Here is a 10780-nt window from a genome sequence, read left to right on the forward strand (position 1 = left end):
GGTGATGGATTTTGTACCTTTTGTTTGTATCCTTGTGGTCGCAGCTCACCTCAGCGGGGTTGACGTGCGTTCTTCAACCTTCTCTCTTAGTGCAGCTCAAATCCACCAGGTTACTTGCTGAATTTTTGTCCTTTAACTCTCCTACTAGACGGGAGCCTTTGTGGAAAACTGGCTTCAGTCAGCCATCTTGTCTCCTCCCCCCTTGAATTAATGCAGCCTCCTTCATGTGAAAATCTGCCACTGCTCACATGTATCATTTGGTCATCGGTGATTTCTTTTACTGGAAGTTGTTCTTCAGCCTTTCCTGGTGCTCTCTGTTGTCCCAGGTCCAGACTCGCCCATCAGGGCTGCTTCTAAGGAAAACAGAGGTGGAAGCTTGAAATGTGTGTCCATCCTGTGGGTTCTCAGGGATCTGGCTCCAGCAGGCCATCTGCAGCAGGCTGGGCGTGTTCAGTCAAAGGCAGATGACTGGGGCAGGGCTTGATTATTTACAGTCTGAGCTGGTCCAGTTCCCCAATCTCTCTCCTGACCTGTTTCAATCTACTATCTTTACTATCCTTATCCTAGTCATATTGTCACGTTTCTGGCCAGTGGGAGCCTCTTCACACTGGCTCCTGGGTCCTCCTGGCCTGGCCTCATTGTCTCTGATTGATTCCTCACTGTCTGTACTCCAGTCTGTATCATTTCAGAGGCCTGCTCTGAAAATCTTCAGAGGCCAGCGATGGTTGGAGAGGGTCTAACTGAGTTTTTAAATGAGTTCCTTTCAACATCCTTTTCACCATGGCAGGGAGAAGAGACAGGGAAGATGGGAGGCAAATTTCTTCCATGTTTCAGGCTTATTCAAGAGGTTTGAGCTAAGTTCCTTTAGGTTAGGGAAGGGGTAGGGCTGCAGCGGGAAGGCCAACCCACAAGGTGGTGAGGAGAACTCTCCCCAAGAAAGGTGAAGGGTTTGGCTTGAGAGTTTCCATGGCAGAGTGCAAGCTGGGCTGGCCTGCAGAGTTTGCCATCTGCCAGACCTCTGCTGGGTGATCTGTAGATATAAGAGGCCACTTGTGAGCTGTAGACTCGGGCTCCTCAGGGGGAGCTGGACAGAAAATATCCAGCTGCCCGTGAACTATCTCAATTTGCTTTATAGAATGAAATAGTTGTTGGCAATCCAGACAGCAGTTCCAGCCTGGACAATAGGTAACTTAGAAACCTTCCCGTGATGGAAGGCTAGAGACCCTTCTGTAAGTTCTGCTCTCAATCTTGCATAGCCCTTGGAAGGAGGAGGCTGGCTTTGACCTCACCCTTGAATGTGGGACTCAAAACAGATTTAATTTAGCTTAAGGGAAGTCATGAGGCAGTTTTTGCAGTTGAGGATGGTTGTCTGTGTCAAGGTCCCCAATTTTGAGACACATCCTTTGACTTAGGACATTTTGTTCCCTAGTTCTAAGTCTCTGGGGAAGAGGTAGCTATCCTTTCTGCAGATGTGAGGAATAGGAAAGGAAGAACCAGTTCTTTAAAACTCTTCATATGGCCAGATGAGTCAGCTCATGACTGGAATGCCAGTACTTTGGGAGGCCAAGGTGGGAAAATTGCTTGAGGTCAGGAATTCCAGACCATCTTGGGCAATAGTGTTACTCTGCCTCTAAAACAAAACAAACAAAAACAAAGAAAAACAAAAACATAACACCAGATCCCTCCATAAATGCCAGCAATTATGATTTCCCTGTGTCCCCATTGTCCCAAAAGCTCCAGTCACACTCCTGCTTCTCTTTTTAGCCCCACTCATCCCCCCTCCTCTGTCACACACCTCACTGTGCACCGTTCACTGGGAGTGACTCGCAGGTGGAGTTTGCCAGGTGCTTGTTCACCTCTGAGCATGGAGTCTGCCAGTTAGGATTAGGTTTAGCTGCACATTCAAACAACAACAAAACAAATGAATAACTTAAATATGACATCGATTTCTTTGGCACATGAAAGAAATCAGAAAGAGGGGGAGTGTTCTAACAGATATCGCACCAATGAAGTTGTTAGGACCCAGGTTCCTTTCTTTTTTTCTGCTCCACCCTTTAGTTGCTGGCCTCCATCTCTACTGGCTTTATGGAAGAAAATGGCTGCTGCCACTCCAGATATCAGGTCCATGTTCCAGGCAGGAGGGTGGAGGAACTAGGCTGTGTCTTCTACTTGAGTCAAAACTCCTTCCAGGCAACCCTATAAACATGTACTTATATTTCATTATTCATTACTAGCTACAAAGGAATAGCTAAAAATATTGTCTTTTAGCTAGAAACATTGTCCACCAGCATAAATGATGTTCTAATTGTAAGGAAGAAGAGATGAATGGCTCTGGGCAGGAGTTAGCAATCTCTGTAATCCGTGTCCTTTCTCTTTGTTTAACTTGCTTGCTCTTGGCTTAGATATGGCTTCTTTTAGGAGACAGGCCTCTTCTAGGCACTTCCCTAGCCCTAGACTTCCTCAGTATCATGCTGGTTTGCACCTACTGTTTCACCTGCCTGTCTGCCCCCTTGAACAGTGAGCTCTTGGAAGGCAGGGACTGAGCGCTCAATAAAGGCTTATGGAGTGAACGTTTGAAGGAGGGGCAGACTTCATCCTGCAGTGATTCCCGCTAATCCTTCCTGTTCAGGATGCTGTTACAACCTACAAGTGATCTTGCTCTATGTTCACCTCTATGGTATTACCACAGATGTATACCCAAACCTCCTTTGAAAGAAAAAGTATCTCTTCTCGGGCGGTGCCTGTGGCTCAAAGGAGTAGGGCGCTGGCCCCACATACTGGAGGTGGTGGGTTCAAACCTGGCCCTGACCAAAAACTGAAAAAAAAAAAAAAAAAAAAAAAAAGAAAAGAAAAAAAAGAAAAAGAAAAAGTATCTCTTCTCAAATCACTGGGGATGGCACATCATTGGTACCTTTGGAGTATGAATGGCATTTACAGGCTAGGCGAGGTGGCTCATACCTGTTGTCCTAGCACTCTGGGAGACTGAGGCAGGTGGGTTGCCTGAGCTCCCAAGTTTGAGACCAGCCTAAGCCAGAGTGAGATCTCATCTCTAAAAATAGCTGGGCATTTTGGCGGGTGCCTGTAGTCCCAGCTACTTGGGAGAATGAGGCAAAAGAATTGCTTGAGCCCAAGAGTTTGAAGTTGCTGTGAGCTGTGATGCTACAGAACTCTATTGGGGGTAACAAAGTGAGACTCTGTCTCAAAAAAAAAGAAAAGAATGGGATATACAAAACAGCATCTGAGTCTATCTGAATGTGGGTTATAGGGTAATAAAATGAAAAATAATTTATAAGTGGCAAGGAATTTGAACAGAGGCATAATTCCATTTTGTGCAGAAAGCTAAGCTATTCTGCATAATTTGTCATCCAGCCAGGGCTCTCTGACATACTCACGCCAAGGGCTCTTACTCCCTTCCCATCTCTGGCTCCTTCTAATTTAATTCTAGGTAGCATGGCTCCCACCATCCCCAGTAAATATGTTTACTATCACTTGGCTGAGCCAGCTGGGCTATGCGTTTTGTAAAGGGCTGACCAGGGATGAAAAATCCTAGCCATGCTATCCCAGAAACTTGCTCTCAGAAAGATCTTATCAGTAGTTTATAGTTATCTATCACCGTATATTAACCTATTCCAAAATGTAGCAACTTAAAATAACAATTTATTATTTCCCACGATTTTGTGGTTTGGCTGGGCTTAGTGGGGCAGTTCTTGTGCTCCTTGTATATGGCTTAGGTTGCTCATGTGGTTGCCCTTGGCTGGGATCCTGCTTGTGGTTGTAAAATCCAAACAGCCTCCCACAATGTGGGCCTCTCTCCGCACAGCCTTGCATCCTTCAGTAGCCTAATTTGAGTTTTCTTTAGCATGGCAGCTGGCTTCTGAGGGGGGAGACTTTCTAAGAAGGAAAGCCCCAATTTGTAAGCGCTTGTCAGGTCTATGCTTGCTAATATCCCATCTGCCGAAACAAGTCATAGGACACTCCAGGTATCAGTGAGAGAGGGGAATGCACAGGTCATGAATACTGGGAGGTGTAGTTCCTTGGTCACCAATTTAACAGTCCACAGACATGGGCTCTGAGGAGAGTGGAGCAGGGGAAGGGCAGACTGGCTTGGGGTGAGCTGTGTTCCTTTTAGTAAAGTTCCATAACTTATTCTTTGAGCCCCAGAGGCAGAACCATAGGGTGAAGTTTACAGGGAAGCAGATTAGAGTTTAACAGGAGACACTTGCTTTGTGACATAGTGAGAGTATAGTTCCTTGAATACATCATGGGAAGTGTTCAAAGAGAGCACTTCTTGGTGAGGATGTGTAAGGAATTCTTGACTGAGTTGGAAGCTAGAAGAAATAATGAATATGTTTCCTTTCAACTCTGAGTCTATTTAAAGCTTTTCTTGGCAGGCCAAGAACATTTGTCTCACAGATAGCAAATTCACATCAGGGTTCTTATAAGGTGGGGCAGAGAAAGTAATCTTCTAGGTGGAAAATATCAGCAGCTGAATGTTTAGGGACTCAGCCTCTATAGACTAGGAACATTCTTAGTGCTCTCACTGATTGACAGCTGCAATGAGGGGCATGGGGGTGGAACTTCCTGCCCCGGACAGCCAGAGGGAGACAACAGGAAGGCCTGACAGACCTTGGACAGGAGTATCCAAATGACCTTCCCAGAAGCACTTCAGCTCCACATAGCCCTCCAGAGGCTGCCCAGGGGAGGGGGCAGGGAGGGCTTGGCTGGGGAGAGGCCACTGACCTCACTCAATCAGAGCAGTACACTTTCATCCTCTTGCAGACTAAGTTTCCTGTACAATTTTTGTTTGAAGAAAGGATTTTAAAAATTCAAACCCACCCACAGAAATTCCATCCATGAGACACATTAAGTATTGCCCTGGATGTAGGGACAAGGGATTGAAGGATGAGGGGAGGGAAGCAGCCCCGTAAGCCTTTGGCATGGAGGGAGGGCAGTTGAGGTGAGAGGGGTGGGGGCAGGGTCCAGAGTCAGCTCCAGCACCAAGGCACCAGCCTGCATCCTCTGGTCTGAGGGTACAGTCTCAGGGTGCTTCGCCCTTCTTATCCAGGGGTGGCCCTCCAGTGTTTTTTTCGAGATAGGGTCTTGCCCTATTACCTGGGCTAGAGTGCAGTGGCATTGTTCACTGCGACCTCAAATTCCTGGGCTCAAGTGATATTCCCATCTCAGTCTCTGAGTAGCTGAGACTATAGCCATGCACCCCCACCCCCAGTAATGTATAAATTTTTTTTTGTACAGACAGGGTCTTAGTATGTTGCCCAGTCTGGTCTTGAACTCCTGGCCTCAAGAGATCCTCTTACCCTAGCCTCCTAAAGTATTACTACAGGAGTGAGGCACCATGCCTAGCACCCCAGGTCTATTTCAAGGTGGTAAGAAGCCTGCAGATGACAGAGGCAGGGCCAGGGATGCTAGGATGGTCACTCTCTAGGATCCCTGAGGAACAATAAGCGTGCTGGTCCTGCACCAGATCTGACTGGAAAACCTAAAGCTTCCCTACAGCTCCCAGAAGTCCCCTCTCTGGGAGCATCTGGGAGCCCAGGTCCATGTTTTCCAGAGTGTCTGGCTTTTCCTCAGCCTGGAATATTGGCAGTGTGATGAAGGAGGCCCACTTCTCATCTTAGCTTCGGGTGAGTGTTCTTAGGGCAGCAGGTCCAAACATAACCTCTTTCCACCTTGAGAGAAAAATAGAGTGAGGCAAGCAAGGTAGTCAGGATGGAATGTTTCAGACAAAGCCAGAGCCTCCTGGGTGAGAAGCAGGTCCCAGTGAGCCTGTCCTCAGCACCTCCCACCTCCTATTCCAGGACAAACCCCTCTTCCATGTTGGTTTTTTATTTTCATTTATCAGGTTACCACAAATTTAACACCTCAAAACAACACATATTATCTTATTGCAGGTTTTTGTGGGTCAGAAGTCTGAGCAGTTTACTTGTATCCATTGCTCAGGGGTATCCAGGCTGCAATCTGGGTGTGAGCTGGCCTGCATTTCCCTGTGGAGGCTAACCTAGGGAAGAATCCACTTCTAAGCTCACTCAGGCAGCTGTACTATGGGGCCCCTGCTTTTTGCTGGCTTTGACTGAAGGCCACCTTCAGGTCCTAGGCTGCCAGCTCCTTCCTCAACATGGCCACCAACTTCATGAAGTCTGCAAGGACACGGAGAGCTTCTCACCTCAAGGGGAGCTGTCCCTCTTTAAGAGCTGCTGTCTGATCAAGTCAGGCCCACCCAAAATGGTATACCTTTAGTGTCCCAAAATTAAACGAAGACACCTTTGAAAGGTGTAAGCAGCCTGGCTGGGAGCAGCCTCGCTCCCAGCGCCTCCCTCAAGACCCGGTGGCTCCTTCTGTAAGCCTGGCGCTCAGTCTCCTACATGGTCCATCTTGCTGAGAAGATGTCTTAATTCCAAACCAGATGAGTGGTGAATGCCAGTCTCCAAAGTGCCTTGGGACTACAGCAGAATTTTTCTTTAAATGTGGAGCACACCCAACCTCCAACAAGGACACATCAGTAGCTTTGAACCTGATTACAACAAACAGTGGAGACATCTCTTGCATAACATGCAGAGACCTCAGGAGCCCAGTCCTGGTTTTCCAGTGCAACTGTTGCCACGTGATCTGCTTAGACTGTTTCCACCTGTACTGTGTGAAAAGACTCAACGACTGGCTACACATTGCCTTGCATAGAGGCCATGCTGAAGTTTGAAAGGACCTTACCAAGGATAAATCCACAGGCATATCCATAAGGCATTATACTAGCGTCTTGATCCTCATGCTAGCATCTCGGTCCTCAGCTCTGCCTGCTCCCATCACAAGCCAGCACCTGTGTAACTTTAGCTGGCTGTTCCAACTCCTTGATTAAAGAGCTTCGTCACTTCAGGATTCTGTGGAGAAGAGCAGTACAGCTGCTACCAGCAGTACGGGGCCGAGGAATGTGTGCTGCACATGGGGGGTGTGCTGTGCCCCGGTCCTGGCTGCAGAGCGGGGCTGCTGTCCGAGACAGGCCATAGGAGAGTCACCTGTGAGAGGGACAGTGGTCTGGGCTGTGGGGCAGGCTTCCTAGCTGTCCTGTGCTGGGGTTTGCAAAAACCTGGGGAGAGCAAAGGAGCAGGGGACATGGATGCTGGAAAATCATGAGATAGCGTCACATCTGGATGGAAAGAAGCACCTTTGGCTTGATCATCGTGGCCATGTTAGAATGAAATCTTGAAGTGTGTCTGCTATCCTTAGAAATTACGGAGACCAAACCGTGCTTCCCGGCTGTACTCAACCCCCATGTACTGTATAACCTGCACCAATTGTATGCAGCCTGAGCAGGCTGCCAATTTCGGAATCAGAATGCTAGCAAATGTCTTCTTTCAAAATGAGTTTTTAACTAATTGCATTTCATGTCTAAATTGTGTGCTTCTGCCTGCTAATTGTCTATGGTCATTCCCTGCTCTAAAGCTGTATTTTAGGATTTTACCTTTTGTTGGGAGGTGGAGAATGCCTTTGGCCCACATTCTTGTTCAGTTGTTCACCTTGCTTTCAGGAGGTTTCGTGTAACTTTAGGTTTTGAATGCTTTTTCCTTCCCTTTTTTTACGTAAGTAAATTGTAAGTACATAACATACATATTTAAACCCCAAATCATAGGACATTATTTTAGAAGTGAATTGAAATGCTTTGATGCCTTTGGGTTAGGAGAGTGTGGGGAGAAGTTTGCCTAAGGAGAGCCTCTGGGCTGGGATGTTTCTTTGTCCTTTGGCAATTCTAGGTAATGAGTTTTTATTTTGTTTTGATTTGTTCTATTTTGTTGCTTTTGGAGGTGTGTTTGTTGGTTTGTGTATTATAAATAACCCCAAATTTTAACAGTTTAACACAATAAATATCATCTCACAGAGTTAAAAAAAGAAAGAAAGAAAGAAAAGAAAGAAAGAAAGGAAGGAAAGGGAAGGAAAGAAAGAAGGAAAGAAAGAAGGAAAGAAAGAAAGAAGGAAAGAAAGAAGGAAGGAAAGAAAGAAGGAAGGAAAGAAAGAAGGAAGGAAAGAAAGAAGGAAGGAAAGAAAGAAGGAAGGAAAGAAGGAAAGAAGGAAAGAAATGGAAGAAAGGGAAGAAAGAAAGAAGGGAAGAAAGGGAAGAAAGGGAAGAAAGGAGAGAGAGAGAGAGAGAGAGAGAGAGAGAGAGAGAGAGAGAGAGAAAGAAAGAAAAGAAAGAAAAGAAAGAAAAGAAAGGTGTAAGCAGTGGTGCTTAGAAATGAGACCATAGCAGAGATGTTCAGGCCAGGTTGATTGAAAGGGGAGGGTAACCTGCCCCCGGCAGTGCAAAGAGGGGGTCTGCGCCCAGGGGCAGTTAGGGACTGCCTTTATGTGGGGCTATAGGGGTAGGCAAATTCCACAGTTTCCCCGAAAGCTTTGGTGAGTTAGGGTCCTTGGTAGAACTTTGGCCTTGGGACTCACTAGGTTCTGTGTTTCAGAAGGAGGAGGAGGAGGGGGGAGAATTCCTATGGGGCTTTGTTAGGCTCCCACCACCCTTCTCCTTGGCCATAGTCTGTGGCTAGAAGCAAGTCATCAGGCTTAAAGGGAGGGGACTCAACAGGGGACAGAGTGTGAACCGTGTTGAGAATCACGGGGCCAACCCTGGGGGGCTCCCACTGCCCTCTTTTGGAGACCTCATGCTCTAGTTCCCTAGTCCGTTCCCTCGCTTGTGGTGACCCAGCCTCCTACTTCCCCACTATGCACAACTCCTCCTGCTCATCCCAGCAGGTGGTCTTACCCCAACACGAATATGCTTCCAGCTGTCAGACAAAGTAGAAATGATTGGATCAAAGAGGTAAGTCCCCAAAGGGCACTCTGTTGATTGTGTCTGGGGCTTCTGCCTTATGTCAAAAAGTGGCCAGGGATCCATGACTAGAGAGGGATGAGAAAGGTGCATGGTTATGTTGCTTAGTGATGGGGGTGTGGGGGTGTGTGGTACGTTCTGAGACACGCATTGTTGCGTGATTTTGTCATTGTGCAAATACCACAGAGTGTACTTACTATACACCTAAGTGGTCAAGCCTACTGTACACCTGTATGCCTAAGCTATAGGCATAGCCTGTTGTTCCTGAGCTACAAACTTGTATACTGAAGGCAGTTGTGACACAATGGTGAGTATCAATGTATCTAAACATATCTACACATAGAACAGTATAGGAAAAATATGGTATTATGATCTTAGGAGATCACCAATGTACCTATCTGTCATTGACTGAAACGTTATGTGGCACATGACTATATTTGGATGTCGGGGAGGTGGCTCTTAATTGCTCTGTTTAGATGTCCACCTACATTGCTGCCCAATGGGTCCATCTTTTATAGGATTTGGGATTATGCCTACCTCCTCCCACCACCCCAAGGATGATGATCTAATAAATCATCATCCTCTGATGTGTTTGTGTCTTGCAGGGACTGGTACCAAGGGAATTATCCTAGCCTCCTCTATGAAGTGTTAATAATAATGATAATGAGAATAGTCAAAGTTATTGAACCATATGCCAGGCATTGTACTAAGCACTCCAGGGAGTCCCACACTTGGTCTTGGTCAAAAGTTTGAGGAGCTGTCTCTATAGTCCTCATAAAGTAGGTACTATTATAATCTCCACTTTAGAGATGTGGAAAGTGAGTCTCTGAGAGTCTAAGCGTCTTGCCCACAGTCACAAAGTTGGTAAGTGGCAGAAGTCTGATGGACATTCCCGGCGTGTCACTCTAAGCCCGTGTGAGTGCCTCTCAGGGACCTCCACACACCCTGTCCTCAGTACCGGGTATGCATGTATGCTGCACACACACCTCCCTGGGCACAGCCATGGCTGGGGCCTTTCAGTCAGCCTCTACCTGGCCTGGAAGAGTACCCAGGAGCGGTTAGGCAGGTGGCAGAAGGAGCTGCCCCTGGGCACAGGCCTCTGGGCCTTCAGGGAGCCCCCTACATCACCGCAGCCCAGCCTCTCTCCTGAAGCCTCAGATGTGCTGTCGGAAGTGCCGAGTGGTTAAGAGAGAAACAAATCAACCTACGTCCAGGAACTAGATGCCGAGAGAGCAGTCTGTGGTGCTTGCCAGAATGACAGAGCTTTGTGTCCCCATGTGTCATCACAGGAAGCATGAGACCACGCAAATAACTGCTACAAAAGCAGCCTTGGCCCAGCCTGCTGTCTTTTGAGGCGAGGTGAGAGGAGCTGGCGAGCCAGGGCCTGGTCGGGCTTGCAGGGCTGGGTGTCCCAACTTAGAGCCAGAGGGAGGGCAGTTGATGGACCTACAAATGGATCACCAAGGAGACATCTTTCCAATGACCCATCTGTGCTGATGGGAGGCTGCCTAGGGCTGGCAGCACCTGCCTTCTTGGTTGTATTTCCTTGTTTTGCTTTTCAGCACTATCCTAGTACTTAGTACTGAGCCAGAGGAGTGACTCTAATGGCACAAGATCCACCCTTGTGGCCTGGTAACTATGACCTTCAAGATAAAAAATAGGGTCTTTCTGCTCTGTCTCTGGTTCTCTCACCCTCCCTCCCTCCCTCAGCCTACCTCTTTCCTGTCTCTCTTCTTCCCTGTTGCTCTTTGGAATCCTCTTGGCTTCTCCCATCCTCAAGCGAGTCATCTGTTCTGGGACTCATACTACTTCTGAAAAGACATCAGTGAACGGGGGATGTCTGGGAGAGTTGAATAATACAGACTACACGTGGAGAGACAGGAATTGATTGGGGCCTGAAAGAGGGGGCGAATTCAATTCACATTGATTGAACACTAGGGCTGTGCCAGCCTCTTT

At 47.4% G+C, this 10780-nt stretch overlaps 1 pseudogene; it reads left to right on the plus strand.

Moving 5' to 3' along the window:
* Positions 1–6373: 6373 nt before the first annotated feature.
* Positions 6374–7143, plus strand: LOC128596373 (E3 ubiquitin-protein ligase parkin-like; annotated as a pseudogene).
* Positions 7144–10780: the final 3637 nt, after the last annotated feature.

The sequence above is a fragment of the Nycticebus coucang genome, chromosome 10, assembly GCF_027406575.1.
Source record: "Nycticebus coucang isolate mNycCou1 chromosome 10, mNycCou1.pri, whole genome shotgun sequence".
Lineage (NCBI taxonomy): Eukaryota > Metazoa > Chordata > Mammalia > Primates > Lorisidae > Nycticebus > Nycticebus coucang.